The sequence below is a fragment of the Gracilinanus agilis genome, chromosome 3 (assembly GCF_016433145.1).
Source record: "Gracilinanus agilis isolate LMUSP501 chromosome 3, AgileGrace, whole genome shotgun sequence".
NCBI lineage: Eukaryota > Metazoa > Chordata > Mammalia > Didelphimorphia > Didelphidae > Gracilinanus > Gracilinanus agilis.
Genome location: NC_058132.1, coordinates 169,965,662 through 169,982,588, shown reverse-complemented (window position 1 = coordinate 169,982,588; position 16,927 = coordinate 169,965,662). Strand labels below are relative to the sequence as shown.

At 36.5% G+C, this 16,927-nt stretch overlaps 1 pseudogene; it reads left to right on the top strand.

Moving 5' to 3' along the window:
• Positions 1 to 1,007: 1,007 nt before the first annotated feature.
• On the top strand, positions 1,008 to 3,577 carry LOC123241327 (annotated as a pseudogene).
• The last annotated feature ends 13,350 nt before the right edge of the window (positions 3,578 to 16,927 follow it).

The following is a 16,927-nucleotide window of genomic DNA, read 5'->3' as shown; positions in this document are numbered from 1 at the left end:
CAGTATTTTTATAGGTTTTAGGGAGTGAGGAACATTATAGGAGGATGGGGCAAAAGTCAATTGTTGCTGGAACTTGAGGATGATCTGATATAATAATCCTTGTACCTAATTTCAGGGTGAGGAGTTTCTTTCTAACAGTATATGGTGGATTTGTTGTTTCTCAGAACAGGTTGCAAAGCAAGATACCATTGTATATCCTATTTTGGGATTATAAAAATTAAAAAATAAAGAGATAATGCCTATTCTAAAAATGTGATAGGACAGAACAGAATCTAATATGTCTTAAATAATACCAAAAAAAACAGGGTTTGCACTCATTTATAGCAATAACAACAATAAAAAAAATTTTAAAGAATTGCCAGGGCAATTACATTATGTTAAAACCCATGACAATGAAATTGCATAAATATTTAATGTGTGCCACAAATGACATAAAATCTATATATCTGAATAAAATGTAAGAAAAAGTAGATCTTCTCAGGTTAGCATGAAATTTACAAAATGATAGTTCATGAAAACTGCTCAATACAAAACAGAAGGAAGATTGCCTGAACACAAAGGAATACAATTGTAATGAACAAAATGCATTCAAAGAAAGGATTAAAAATGGAATAGAGATGATCTATCTAATGCAGTGGACAGACCATATTCAGTCATTGGTTTGAGTTCTAATCTCAGCTATTGTGATTTAAGGCATGTCACTTAACCATTCAGAGTTCATGACCTAAGTTTTAAAGTATAATGAAAATGCTGTCTGATGCTCAGGTTTGTTGAGAGGATCCAATGTGAACTCTTTGTTGATTAAATTATTCTATTAGTTTGAGCTAATAACATTTTTAAATGGTTATTCTTACCATTTAAGTTTGAAAGAGTTTTCCTTTTGTCTGGAGAAATTGAATGTCATTCAGTTTATTTTCTACCAACAGAATGAAGAGGATATATTTATGTATGTGTATTTGCTTCCTTCATATGTAGAGACTGGTTTTGATGTGAAGGAGTTTCCTGCAATGCTGAAAAATCAGGGAATCCACTCTGCAGAGAAATCTTATAAATCTAGTCACTGTGGAAAAGTTTTCAGCCGCACATCCACTCTTCATAGACATCAGAGAATTCATACTGAAGAGAAACCTTATGAATGGAATCAACGTGAAAAGTCTTTCAACTTTAGCTCCAGTCTTTCTGAACATAAGACAATTCATACTGGAGAGAAACCTTATGAATGTAATCAGTGTGGAAAGGCTTTCAGAAGGAGTTCTGGTCTTGCTGTACATGAAAGAAACCATAGTGGAGAGAAACCTTATGAATGTAAGCAATGTGGGAAGGCTTTCTCCTATTGTTCAAATTTTCATCGACATCAGAGAATGCATATTCATAAGAAACCTTATGAATGTAATCAGTGTGGAAAGGCTTTCACCAATCATACTAGCCTTGCTGAACATCAGACAATCCACTCTGGAGATAAACCTTATGAATGTAATCAATGTGGAAAGACTTTTTCCTATTGTTCCAATTTTCGTAAACACCAGAGAATACATATTGGTGAGAAACCTTATGAATGTAATCAATGTGGGAAGGCTTTCACCATTCGCTCCAGTCTTGCTCAGCATCAAAGGATCCACACTGGAGAGAAACCTTATGATTGTAGTCAATGTGGAAAGGCTTTTGGCTGTACATCCAATCTTCGTAGACATCAGAGAGTTCACACTGAAGAGAAACCTTATGAATGTAATCACTGTGGAAAGACTTTTTCCTATTGTTCCAATTTTCATCGACACCAGAGAATACATATTGGCAAGAAACCTTATGAATGTAAGCAATGTGGGAAGGCTTTCACAATTCGCTCCAGTCTTGCTCAGCATCAAAGGATCCACACTGGAGAGAAACCTTATGATTGTAGTCAGTGTGGAAAGACTTTTTCCTATTGCTCCAATTTCCGTCGACATCAGAGAGTTCACACTGAAGAGAAACCTTATGAATGTAATCAATGTGGAAAGACTTTCAACTTTAGCTCCAATCTTGTTGAACATCAGACACACAGTGGAGAGAAACCTTTTGAATGTAATCATTGTAGAAAGACTTTCAGCAATCATTCTAGTCTTGCTGAACATCAGACAATCCATACTGGAGAGAAACCTTATGAATGTAACCAATGTGGAAAGGCTTTTGCCATTTGCTCCAGTCTTACTCAACATTAGAGAATCCACACTGGGGAGAAACCCTATGATTGTAATAAATGTAGAAAGGCTTTCAGCTGCACATCCAATCTTCGTAGACATCAGAGAGTTCACATTGAAGAGAAACCTTATGAAAATAATCAGTGGGAAAAGACTTATGATTTTAGCTTCAATTATGCTAAACATCAGACAATCCACTCTAGAGAGAAGCCTTATGAATGTAATTATTGTGGAAAGGCTTTTAGCTCCACATCCATTTTTAATAGACATCAGAGAGTCCACTCTGAATAGAAACCTTATGAATGTAATCAATATGAAAAGGCTTTCACTATTCATTCCAGTCTTGTTCAACATCAGAGAACCCATAGTGGAGAAAAATCCACTCTTAACGTGCACTTGTCTCTGGAGATAGTATCTTAATTTTATAATTATTAAATAATAAAAAGTGGGCCAAGGAAAGAGAAATGCAGAGCCTCATGTGGCCTGCCAGCTCTCTTAGATGAAGTGGGTCTTCTGGGTTACCTAGAGTAAAGACAAAGTGTTTAGAATGGCTGCACAGCACGTATACAGAATCTCCTAGCATGATAGACAAGAAGATGACTTTACCCATGATCTCAGGGAGATAGGTGTTTGGAGGTTCAGATGTAAGATTTTTTTTTTTTTTGCTTTAAAATCAAAATGATGTTTTGTAGACCAAAAAAAAAGGATAGAGATTAATTTCTACATCCCCCACTCTGATTCATTGGTAAACACATTAGTCTTCCCCAATGAATCATTCTATGTATGATATCTATACATTTCAGAATTATCTCACCAGGATACATAAGGGCCCAGAGGTATTATTCATTTCATGGTGGATCTAACTGTATTTCACTGTTTCTTAACATGTTAAAAGTGATTGATAGATGCATTGACAAGGAGCCATTACTACCCATTCCTTTTTGGGGGGGAGGAGGAGCAATAAGGATTTTACAATCAAAGTATCAGTGCATAGGAAGGAGCAAAGGGGATAGGTGACCCAACCTCCACAGTTCAGTTTTTTATATCCAAGGACTCCTTTAGAATCTTATGATGCAGTGCATGATTTTAGGGGGTATCTTCTATTGCTCTCATCTTTTTAGGCTGTCCATAATCATGATGATCCTTATAGCATTTTCTCTAGCAGATCTGCTTTCCTGTTCCAGATCACTGACTTATATGCAGCTTTAGGATAGCTTCACATTCTCCCTTTGGGAAGCCGAGATGCTGCCAAGGAATAAGTACATACATAATTTTATGGAAAGATAGAAAAATGTTCCCAAATGGTATTTATTCTCTTACAACAATAGCCTTGTTATGGGATATACATATATCTAGGACAGTTATTTAAGCATGCATTAAATAAGTCATTCAAATAAAATATAAATCACTTTCCTATCCATCCAAATATTTTAATTAAAACATCTATTTAGTCATGGCAGATGGGGTGGGGAGGTAATTGCAATATTATTTCACCTAACCCACATGCTTGCAAATTATAAGCCATTTCCACTAGAAAGTAAAGTTGCCAAAACAAAGAAAAAGAGGAACAGAAATATGACAAAGGGGAATGTGATCCCCTAGTCTGATTCCTACTCCATACAAAGTCATAAAGGTAACAAGCCAGAGTCAGAGCAAGATGAAAATATTCCCCATAAGATATGTGTTACCAGGGTAAAAATCAGAAGAGTCCTACCTTTGTCTTTGCCAAATGGTTGTTTTCCTGATCCTTTCCTGAGACTGCTTTCCCCACCTACTCACTGATAAATGACACTCCCATAGTGACTATTGACATCTGTGATCAGTGGCTTAATACCATTCCCTTGTTAATATAGCTGCTGTCGGACTGAAATAGCATTCTTTACAGTCCCATAAGATTTAATCAAATGGCAGGTTTCAATAGTCTTTAAGTTTTGAGGTATGCAACATTATCAGTGCTCTTAAACAATGGAAATTGATCCTTCAATATCAAATATCAGGTGTAATTCCATAAACAAAAAATCATACTTAAAACTAATGAAATGAAAAAAAAAATCCCAAGCTCTAGTTAACAATGTAACAGCTAAAACGTATTTTAAAGAAACAGATTGATTACTTAAAAGTTAAATCAACCAGATCTCTAACATGGCCATGATTCTCAGTATGTACACATACAAGTTTTTCCACTGGTAAAATCTTGGCATAGACTTAGTACAACAACTAAGGCAAAGTCTGAAAAGGATAATAATTCCTAGAATTAAAAAAGGCCCATTTGGCCATACTTGCCAATAGGAGGGTACCCTTTAGCCAAGAGAGATTCCATTATGTGACATCAGATGGCCACATAGATCTCTTAAAATTTTCTAGATGTCATTCATAATTCTTTTGAGCTCATGGAGGTTTGTAACAATTTCCCCTGACTTATTTATGTAAAAATTACAAAATTTATTAATAAGAGCACAAACATCTCCTGAAGCCATTGTAAGTGGTTTTATGTGACTATTTTTGTCATGGAGTCAGTCTTATTCTAAAGGAAGGAGATAGCGTTAGAAGTCCAGGAAACAGCTTGGACCATAACCTGACTCAATTTCTTAATCTCAGCAGAGATGTTCCTTATAGAACCTATTATTGCCATCATTACAAAAGTGGGTATAGAATCATAGAAAATCTATGCTGCAGAGAAAGGGGCCACTGAATTAGGTCTAGATCTCTTGCTCTGTATGCCAAGTGCTCAGATTCTTAGTCATTGGGTTTTTCACCCAGTCAATAAAATGATCATGCACTGACATTGGTGGGGTAATAAGCCAAATCACAAGTTCCAAGTCACCCTTGGGAAAAGAAAGAGTAAGCTGAGGAATTAGAGTTTCCAGCATTTATCAGAATTCATGGGAAATCTGTCCTTTTCTGTAATGAGGCAGGAACTTTTGCAAAGAATACATGTTTATATGATTCATCCTTTATCCTACTGAGGTGTGTTTTAGCACAGATAAATGTCACAGGGAATGGAATAATAGGGTTATGTTTCACATTGCCTCCCACATATCTGTTAACCCATAGTTCCTTATCTCAAAAAACAAATCAGTGGTGGGTAAATGGTCAGTGAGTAGGACTAGAGCTTCTATATATTTGAACGTTACTTTGGAGCACATGCTAAAATCAACTGAAATTTGAGAATCTGATTTTCTCAAAGACTAATGGTAGCGGCTGTGACCAGGGCTCTACTTGTCATAATTTATGTGACATATTGCAAAATCAAAGGAGAGATGGCTTATTTGGCAATATATGACCCTAAGGAGGTACAAGTTGTAGCAAAGTCTTATTTATATGGACTGGGCTTGTTGCCTGTGATAAAAGAGCTCAGATGGGGGGCAGCTGGGAGGCTCAGTGAATTGAGAGCCAGACCTAGAGACTGGAGATCCTGGCTTTGAATCTGGCCTCAGACACTTCCTAGCTGTGTGACCCTGGACAAATCACTTAAACTCCATTGCCTAGCCCTTACCACTCTTCTGCCTTAGAATCAATACACAGTATTGATTCTAAAATGGAAGATAAAGTTGTTTTTTTTTAATTAAAAAAAAAACCCTCTGATGGAGCTGGTGATGGACTCAGTATCTGTAAAGCCCAATGGCCTTGCTTTAGAGATAGAGTATACTCTATTTGAGTAATAATAAATAGCATTATCCTTAGTCCAGTCATCAGAAGAGGGAACAAAAGAGGAAAATTTGGAATAATGCCATGAAAGAAATAGCACCAAATGAAGAGAGCATTTTAAATGGAGTAAATGAAGTTAGGGTACCTATAAATCCCTAAGCACAAAAGGATAAAGATAAAAACAAAAGGCAGTAATGCACAATGAAAACTATAGGATATGATTAATCAGTTTCAATAGATGGCATTGGTTTTACATGAGAGAATGAATCTAGGAATCTATTCCCCACAATTTTGATAGAGTAGTCAGGAACTCTTGGAAAGGACCCCAGCCCCAAAGGAAGCAGAGTCTCACCAGTTCACTGGAAGTTCTTTATATACACATTGTCTCCAGGGTGTAGATCATGGAGTGAAAATTCCAAGGATCCTGCTTGTACTGCTGTCTTATAGTCATGAAGTTGCTGTAATCTGACCTAAAATTCCTGTATGCAAGAAGTGACAGGTGGTGTCTCCTAGAATTGATGTATATACAGAGGGAAAGGGTTTGGCCCAAATCGAGCAATATCTAAAAAGCAACTTAAATGGTGGAACGGTTTGCCGTGCAAGTAGAATAGGACTAAGGGGAGAATCTCAGGCCGTTTTAAATGAGTTATAGTTTGCCAATTTATGGATTTAAGTTCTTTATACATGTGTTCAACTTGGCCTGGGCTCTGAAGATGGTAAGGTATGTAGAGTTTGGGAATAATTCACAAACAAGAATAAACCTGTGATAAAAATCAACAAAATGAGTGCCCTTATCTGAATCAATGCATGCTGGTGGGCCAAATTGTGGAACAATCTTCCCTAAATAGCATTTTAGTAACAAAAGATGTTGTGGCACAAGTAACAGGAAAAGCTTTTATCCGTTTAGTAATTTGGTCCACTATAACAAGTCAAACTTTATAGTGTCCAGATTTAGGCATATTGAAGAAATCAACTTGCAAATGTTCAAAAAGCGTGTAAACCAGGGATGCCCAACAAAATCCTTGGCATGAAAAGTGTGCTGATTATATGCCTGATAGGGCAAGAGGCTATAAGAATTTAAATTTAGGTTTTTATGCTAATGTGAAAGTTCTAAAGTAATATCTGTGGTCACCGATTTAAAAATATTACAGCTTAAGTCAAAATTACTTTTAGCAGCTTTGTTTACAAAGAGGTGGAAAGAGTAAAAGTGGACAAATGTAGGACAGTAAGTATTGTATACTTAGGTATAACTTAGGCATAGCTACAAATACCTAAGTTTAATCCTAATGTCTCCAGAGCGCAAATGAGAATCCAAAAGTGAATCTCACTAGAATCCAAAGTCCTAATTAGGAAGTAGAAATCTGAAGAGCCAGGAGACACTGAAGAATCTGGTGAGAACCTTCAGTGCACACGAGGCTAGGACCACCAAGAAGTCATGCTGAAAGAAGTGCCCCACTAAAGCATCAATGAGCAGAGAGGATGGGTTCCTCATCAAAGAACCAAGGAAGGAATCATTCCACTTGCCACCACAGGATCTAAGGAAAGAGTTTTCTCAACATCACTTCCTATTGTTCCCCCACTTTATGGGAACCAATCAGTCTTTCAATTTTCCTAGCACTGACCAAGTGTGTGTATGTGTGGGAGGTCAATGACCTTTGGAGATGTGAGCTTACTCTAGTAAGTGACTTTTGAACACTTTTAGTGTCAAGTAGGGGTACTTTAGTTCTTGATTTGTATAGCTAAAAATAGACAAGGGGAGAGTTAATCCTAGCTTCACAATTCCCCACTGTGATTCTATGAGGAGACTAGTCTCCCCAGTGAATCATTTAACATAATTAGCTTATACCTCTTAAGCTCTTCTAGATAAAGGTGCATATAGTATTGCTCTTCCTAAGAGGAAACTATAATAGTTGGAGATAAGAGGGAAATAGAGAGCAAAACTAATGTTCGTTAGGCATATTGACAAGCCAATTATGGGGCAATTCCCCATGGCATAAGAGTTTACATTCAGAACAAATATGTTCAACCCCCTTCAGTTCAATCAATTACATCCCAAAGTTCATTTTGGGTCTTTTGATGCAGTGTAGGTTTCTTTATGGCATTTTCTCCAAACAGTTTACTTTCTTGATTCGAGGAGTTAGCAAGCTTCTTTTCCTAAAATTTCTCTCAAAAATTTTTAAATCTTAGATTTTATGAAAATTATACAAGACATACATATGGGGGAGGGGTCACCCAAACTCTTTATGAAATCTACATTCCCCTGAGTACCAAAGTGGCCACTCCTGTGAACAGTTAGATGTAGCTGATGGAACAAGTTTCAGGGAAGTAGAATTTTAACCTTACTAATTAATAGATTTATATCTTTGTCCTGCAAACTTCATCTGTGTTTTATTATTTCTATATAATTCGGAGATATTTCAAGGGCCTTGCATTCTATTATGGCAATGATGAGGTGCTATGTTATCATAACGAGATTCATTAAATTAAAAAAAAAATTACAGAGGCAGCTGATAGCAGAGTAGATAGAGTACCAGTCTTGGAGTTGGGAGAACCTGGGCTTAAATCTGACCTTAGACATTTTCTAGCTCTGTTACCCTGAGCAAGACATTTAACCTTGATTGCCTAACTCTTGCCATTCTTCTGTTTTAGAACTGATACTAAAACAGAAGGTAAAAGTTAAAAAAACAACAACAATTATAGCTTTATCTGCCCTGGTTAGAGTTATTTTCCTTCCTTCTTGTTTTTTTAAACCCTTGCCTTCTGTCTTATAATCAATATAATTATTAGTTTCAAGACAGAAGCTAATAAAAACTAAAAATTTGGGTTAAGTGTCTTGCTTAGGGTCACATAGTTAGAAAGTATCCAAGGCCATATTTGAATGCAGAACCTCCCATTTCCAGGCCTACTTCTATATGTACTGGACTTCCTATCTCCCCCTAGAGAGATTTTCTGTGAAAGGATAAAGCAGGGACATCTTTATGACAGCCTCAAAATTGATCCTTTAGGCATAAGCCTAAAGGCACAGAATAGATAAAGCACCTTTAGTTCTCTGTGATGTCAGATAAGAGTTGTATTTACTAATTGGAACAGTCAATTATGTAGCCAAGTTCCACATCATTCACAGGGTAAGGCTTAACAGGAGCGAAACAATCCTGCTTAGAAAGAAAATAGCACAGTGAGGTTACCAAGTCAAGAGGATTCTACCCCACTCCATGTCTTTCCTCTCAGTCTTTCCTAGGCAGAGATATCCACCTCCAGTAGTTTTCTGGCTAGACTCCCTTGAGTAGCTAATGGCATTTCCCGCCAGTGATCGATTACAGATTGAGCATTCAAACAATTTTACCTGAAATCAAAGCTCACAACAATATCAGATTACAGTCCCGTAAGATTTTACCTTAAATAACACAATTTTACTAATTATAGCTTGTGGCTACATATAATTATTATCACCCTTTTATTGTTGACATAAGGTTTTTAGTCATGTTTAATACCAGACTGATTTGCTTTTTCCTTCTCCAATATAATGAGTTAGTTAGCAATAAAAATTTACCAGACCTTTCAAAAAAACTCACTCAACATCCTTTCCTTCTTTTTCTTCTTCCTTAGTTCAAATTCATCCTCATGTAAAAATAAAGAAATAATTACATTCCAGAATTCCACATAATGAATGTAACAACTTTCTACTCAAAATATTAGGAAAACAGTAGCTAATTACAATAAATCTCTAAGCTAACAGATATCCATCTCTTAAGGTGTTGTATATTAATCACTAAGGCAAAATTAAATCTTTAGAATTGGGATCTGTAAACAGAAAGTTGGTTCAAGATATAAGTAACATCAGTATATACTCTTCCAGGTATTTATAATTTTCATCATCACAAATCAGCATGCCTGACAAATTTTAAAGTCATAGCAATAGCCTCCAAAAATAATTAATGATATTTTGATGTCATATTTTCTTCTGGTTTTGTGTCATAAGTATCCTGATCCCCATAGTAGCTTTAGTGGCAAGATTTTTTTTTATTGTTTTCTTCTAGCCTCCTTGTTGACTTCAGAGTTAAATTTCTTTAATTAATGGTGATTTGAAACATTTTTTTCATATGACTAAAGATAATTTTAATTTATTCATCTGAGATTTGCCTATTAATATCCTTTGACCTTTTGTCAATTAGGGAATGTTTTGTATTCTTATAAATTTGACTCACCTCTTTATATATTTTTTTCAAAGAATCAGCTCCTAGTCTTATTTATTAGTTCAATGGTTCTTTTATTTTCAATTTTGTTAATTTCTCCTTTAGTTTTTAGGATATCCAACTTAGTTTTTATCTGGGGTTTTTTAATTTGTTCTTTTTCTAGTTTTTTAAGTTGTATGCACAATTCATTAATCTCTTTCCTTTCTATTTTGTTGATATATGTAGCAATCCAGGTATACATTGATTGTGATATTATTTTAAGAGTGCTCAAAAACTAACTCTTATACTGCTAATGATTGATTTCTGTAATCTTGAGTTAAATTGAACATTAATCTTGCCAAATTCTGAGCCCCTCCCTAAGGCTACACTCCAGAAGACTGGTCAGCCATCTCAGTCTCCTTACTTTACCTACAATGATCAATTAACATATGTATCAAACATTGTAGACTCCTGATCCAGGTGTTAGCTCTACCTATTGTTTTAGGTTCTGGCAGTTTGTATCTACTGATGATTACCTCATAATGTTAATGTATCAAACCTCTTGGCTCTCCCCTATATGGTTGTAACCCCAATAAAAGTAGCAATATGACAGTTGAGGATTAAGTTCTTGACCATCAGAGATCTGAACCATCGAAGCTCTTGACCACCAGAGCTTACTCGCTGTCTGTCTACCTTATGCCAGAACTTTCTATGTCTGTGTGTCTATATTCTCGCCTTATATTTTCTTTCCTTTAGTCCTTAACCCATAACCCATTTTCACTCAGTCCTTGGTTCCCCTTTCTGAGTGCCCTACTCACTAGGAATCTTCATGGAGGCAGTGGACAGCTTCAATATAGTCACTCAAGGATATAAATTTTCCCATGAGTACTACTTGGTTATATCCCATATATTTTGGTATGTTGCCTCCTCATTTTCATTCTCTTCAATGAAATCAGTAATTGTTTCTTTAATTTGTTCTTTGACCCACAAGTTTTGAGGAATTAGATTAATTAATTTCTAATTGCTTTTAAATTTGCCTCTCCATGAACCCTTATTAATTTGATTTTTATCACATTATGATCTGAGAAAGTTGTGTTTATTATTTCTGCTTTTCTGCATTTGTTTGCTATGTCTTTCTACCCTAGTACATGGTCAGTCTTTGTATATGTGCCATGTGCTGCAGAAAACAAGGTATATTCCTCTTTAATCCCTATTCAGTTTTCTCTAGACATCTATTAGCTCTAATTTTTCTAACATTTCATTCACTTCTTACAGAGAGCCCGCTCTCCATTTGTCCAGGAGCTTGAAGGTGTGACAGCCTCGGCAGATAAGATGAATGAATACAGTCTGTGTTTCAATCATGTATCCCAAAGACTATTTCTGGCTGCCTCAGGCAGGCTTTATTTTTAATACCCTTCTCTTAAATTACATACATGTTGGCATGATTTCCACTCTTTTCTTAGAAATAATGGATTAAGTCATACATTAACTTCTACTGAATTATAAAATCATTGGATTAATATTTTGTGATTATCTTGTTCTTTATGATTAACAAAAGATGCAAAGCTTGTCAAGAATAATTCATCACGAAATAACTGGATTGGAAATTACCATTCCCACCCATTCACAAGTTACAGGGGCATGTATTTTAGTTAAGAGAATGGTCAATTATATTTTAGCCAATCAAGTTAAAGATGATTATATTTTGCTCTATTCAAATGTATGATTAATCAGTGATAATTCGTTATGCTAGTTGATTATACAATCACAACATAAATCAAGTTTTAAAAAGATACAATGATTCCAACTTGATCCAAGTATTGTTTCAATAACAGCCTTTCATTTTTCAATATTTTTCAAAGGTGAGTTGAAGTTTCGGCTAGCCTGTAGGGTTATTAAAACAATCCAGTAGGGAGAGGTATACTTGCTTTCCCAGGGAAATCAAGTTCCCATATTTCATCCATTGTCCTTTTCTGTGTTAACATTCCAGATCAGAGATCAGGGAGGGGGGAAAACTTGGATACTGTTCTGGCCTGTTTTTGCAGGCACATGTGTATGGGAGTGAGAGATCTAAGTTAGGGTTTTAAAATCTTTCACATTAACTCACTAATTGCTGGTTTGTTATTGAGTGATTTTTAGGGGAATTTCTGTATTATTATATGTAAAGGTGAGATTTCCTAGGAGTCCGCAGGGGATCTGCAAGGGCTCTAATAATAGTCTTTACTATTCTTCTATATTTCCCTGGGGCTGAATATGGATATTGATCACAATAATTTCAATAATAAATAGTGTTAGTAAGAGAAGAGTCACACAGGAGTATCTGAGTGAGGGGTTTCCATCCTCCCTTGAATCTGCTGTGTAGTTCCAGGATCCCACCTGTGACTTTGTCATTCAGGAAGGGTTTGATGACCCCTGGCAACTTCCCTTACTTCTTTTTTATTTATTTTTTGGTTCGATTTGTCTAGTTCTGATAGGGGAACGTTGAGTCCTCCACTAGTATGGATTTACTATCTTTCCTCCTTGAGCTCTATAAGATTTAAATTAATATCAATAACTCCAAGTATTATATTTTATAAGATTTATTAGTAATCACTTGAAGTAGAAGAAATAAAAAAATAAAAGTACAAAGCTTAAATATGACCATGTGAATAAACTTTCCTGCCAAGCTCTCCCTCTAGCCTCCATAACTGCATTTCAGGAAGAAGAGAGTGAGGGGTGAGGTTATACCAAAACTTTATCTTCAATGTGTTCACATGTAGCATACAAAACGTAACGTAAGGACGCAAATGGGAAATTGGATAAGATACTTCTGGGGAGCAAATTCTATCTACACAGCTCTTTTAATTTCTCCCTTAAAAATCTGGAAGCTGTATCATTTGATGCATATATATTGAGTACTGATATATGTTACCTTTTATCAGGATGTAGTTTTCTTCCTTGTCTCTTTTAATTGAATCTATTTTTCCTTTAGCTTTGTCTGAAATCATGATCACTATTCTTGCCTTCTTTGTCTTACTTGCAGCCCGATAGGTTCTGCTACAGCCTATTACCTTTACCCTGTGTGTGTCTACCTGCCTCATGTGTGTTTCTTGTAGATAACATATGCACGGATTGTGGTGTTTAATCCACTTTGCTATCCACTTGTGTTTTATGGGTGAGTTCATCCCATTCACAGAGTTATGATTACCATCTGTGTATTTTAACTTTTTAACTTTCTTCTTTAATCCTAACCTTACTCCTTTATTCTTTCCCTTCCTTCCAGTGTTTTGCTTTTAGTCAGTCTCCCCCCTTTCCCCTCCCATTATATTGCTCTCTTCATCCCCCCTTCTTATGTCCTTCTTACTCTAGGACTTTTTGGATGTCCAACCCCCCCCCAACCCAGCTTCTCACTCCCTTGTGTTTCTCATCTCCCCACCATCCCATTTCTTATTCCCCTTCTATTTTTCTAGAGGGTATGACACAATTCTATACCCCAATGAGACTGGCTGTTCTTTCTCTGAGCCAATTCCAATGAGAGTACGGTTTAAGTATTACCTATGTTAACTTGGAAAAAACACAGAACTCTGAGATAGACAAACTCATGTATTTAATCAGGATAGGGAAAGGTACAATATTTGGCCACCACACTGAGCCCAGCCCCAAGGTCTACACAGGGCTTACACCCTGAGGACTCTGGGGATGTTTTCCTGGGAGAAGACATCATGCTAGATACCAGCTCCAAAGAGGGACAGAACTTGGGGGTCTTTTATACCGTCTGGAGAACTTTGTATGACAAGCCTACATAGATAAACTGCAAGCAGGCTGCAAAGAGGTCTGCAGTCAGCCTCAGGGGTATCAGGGAGTGGTTAACTATAACAATTACATAGGAAAGGGTCCAACTAAGAGCTGGGCTTCCTGAGAAAGGACTTTAATACAATGAGAGAAGCTTCTAAAATAAAGGCACTCAACATTTTGACTATGTCCACATATTCCACTCACACTAGGGTCCCCAAACAGACCAACCTAAAACAGGCGTACCTGGTAATGGGGTTTCTCATAGGGTAGGGGTAAAATTGAGGTGTCCAGATTTCATGTTGACACCTATCACCAACTTCTTCCTCCCATCCATTGTATTGATTTCTCACACACACACACACACACACACACACACACACACACACACACACACACTCATTTCTTGGTTACATTGGTTTTATTTGTGCAAAACCTTTTTAACTTAAAGTACTCAAAGTTATCTCTTTTAGATCTTGTAATGTTCTCTCTGGCTGTTTGGATACAATTTCTTCCCTTAACCATAGTTATGACAGGTAAATTATTGTGGTCACCCAATTTGTTTATAGTATCCTTTTTTTCTAAATTATATATCATTTGATTTTACCTTGGTATATGTACAAGGTAAAGTTCTATGCCTAGTTTCTGTCATACTCTAAGATTACCTTCCATATCCAAAATTTCTAGCTTATTTGCACACAGCTGCTGACATGTCTCCCCCATTAGACTGTAAACGCCTTGAGAAAAGGAATTGATTTTTCCTCCCTTTGCATTCAAGGAGTTAGCACAGTGCTCCTGCCCTTTCTAAAGATAGTTGTCCCTCACTATATCATGGTTCATTTATCATGACTTCACTGTATCATGTTTTTTTCTTTTTAAAATCTAATTCTATATTGCAGAGTTACACTTATTGTGGCACACTATTAGCTGATGGAATGAAAGGCAGCCAACCACAGTGCTGTGCTCTATATCCTGGATGTTGGTTGGCTCAGTGACTGTAAGTTAATAAGAGTATGGAAAAGGTTTATAGGAGATTGGGGCTTATAAAATCTTAAAAGAGATAAAAGTAATATAATAAATATAACATCACTACTTCGGGGATTCTCACCTATCACTGTGGTCTCTGAAACATAACTCTCTCAATGGGTGAGGGATCACTGTACTTGTTGACTTGACCTAAGAAATGGTAAAGAGGAGGGATTTAGAGAGATCTGGGAAGACTCGTGTGAAATGAGGGGAAAGGAAATGAGTAGAACAAGGAGGACAACTTCTATTCAGATGGTAAAGACCAACAACTGACAAAATCTTTGAGGCTCTGCTACAGGGCTGGTCAGACAAGATTCAGATGTTAAGGAGTTTTCCTTGATCTTCAGATGCTTATGTGGGAGAGCTTGACCAAAAGGAAGAAAAGAGGAGGGGGTAGAAGTTGTGTTTGTGTTGTGGGGAGGGGGCAAGGTGGGTAAAAAGAGATCAATGAAATTATTAGTCACAAGAAGAAACCCCCAAATCTGAAAGCGTTTTAGAAAGAATTTATTCTGTCATTTAGTAAAAGGAAGAGCCAAAAGAAGGGTTGCCTCCTATCCAAGTCCCTGCAAAGTTTACATGCTATAGAATTCAGATAAGAGTATAAGGATATTGGTCCCAAGTAGGCAGTACTAATTCCCTGAAGGAAATTGGTTTGAAATTCAATCATCAAGTAAATCAATCTAATTTGGGAATGTTAGCATGTCCCATGATCTGTCACATAGAACCAATTCAAAAGCAAGCAGAAGCTGTGTGTTCTAATCCGAGGTATAGAATGGAGTCTCAGGTCCAGCTGCCCACTCAGTATGAAGCCTACAGAAGAATAACTAGAGAAGGAATTTCAGATGAAAGAAGACCCTGAAGTTCTGCTAGAGGAGGAGAAGTCAGTTTGGGCTAAATTTCAAAGGCAGTTTACCCTTTGAATTTTAAGAACTATCTTGCTTCTTATCCACAGAAAGAGAAGCTTGTTTAAGGGAGAAACTTGTTATACTATTCCAGAATCTCAGGGATAGCTCATGCTGGGACCTACAAGCTTTTAAAAAATTTTATACCTACCTCCCTATCTGAACTCTACAAATTCTTACTTTGGGGGTGGGGGTGGTGGTTTGAGCAATATATCTGTGTGTTTGCACTGAATTGCTCTTTGACTCAGTCATTATAAGCCATCTGGAAACTATATTGGTTGTGAATCTTTGTGCCTCTTTTACTGTTAGACCCATTCTATTTTTTTCTTTTAAAAATATTTTATTTCCCCCAATTATTTGTAAAAGGAATGTTTAACATTTTTTGAGGTAGCAAAGCCCTTTACTTGCATAAATCTTGTGGTAGTGATTATAATAAGGATTTATAATAATGAAAACAAATATAATATATAATAATTAAAATACTACATGTAATATTTAGAAATTGGTTCTGTTAAATAATATTAGTGAAAAAAATTGTTGTGGTCACCATTTATAAAATTAACTCTTAAGTCATGAGGATGATAGTAACTTTTAACAATTTAATTTAATATAAATATAGTATAAGAAAGAAATGAGGAAGGAAGGAAGCAGAAAATTTATTTCCTAGCCTACCACTCTAAAGTCTGGTCCATAGAATTTCAGCTCACTCCCTGACAAGGTTCCAACATCCATATGGAAGTCCAGTAGTCTCTTTGGAGCAAGTCTTACAAGCACATGAGGGTGTCTTCCGCCCAAGACATCAACATTGAATGGAGTAGAAGAATCAATCCCAGCAAACTCATGCCAGAAACCCTCCATCTCCTCTACAGTCTCATCATTTATAGCCCTTTTCTCCATGTTACTTCCTGTCTCTCTGAGCTGGTCTATCATATCTCAGGAACTAATCAAAATCTCTCTGCCATGGACCCATAACCCTTAGTTATGGGTCATGTACCTAGGGCTCTTAAACTGTGACCTCTGTTTGGAGTGTTCCAGCCAGGCTAATGAGATGGGTCTGATAAGAAGAAAGTTCATGACCCTGGGAGGAAGGGGTTCCCTTTACACAGATTATTAACTCCATTTAATAGGAAACCAAAAGTCCAAGAAGTCCATTGGCTAAGCCAATCTCATAGATCTAGAAAAAATTTTCACTCTCTTGCAACTTTGTATGGCAGCAGTAGAGGCAACCACTATT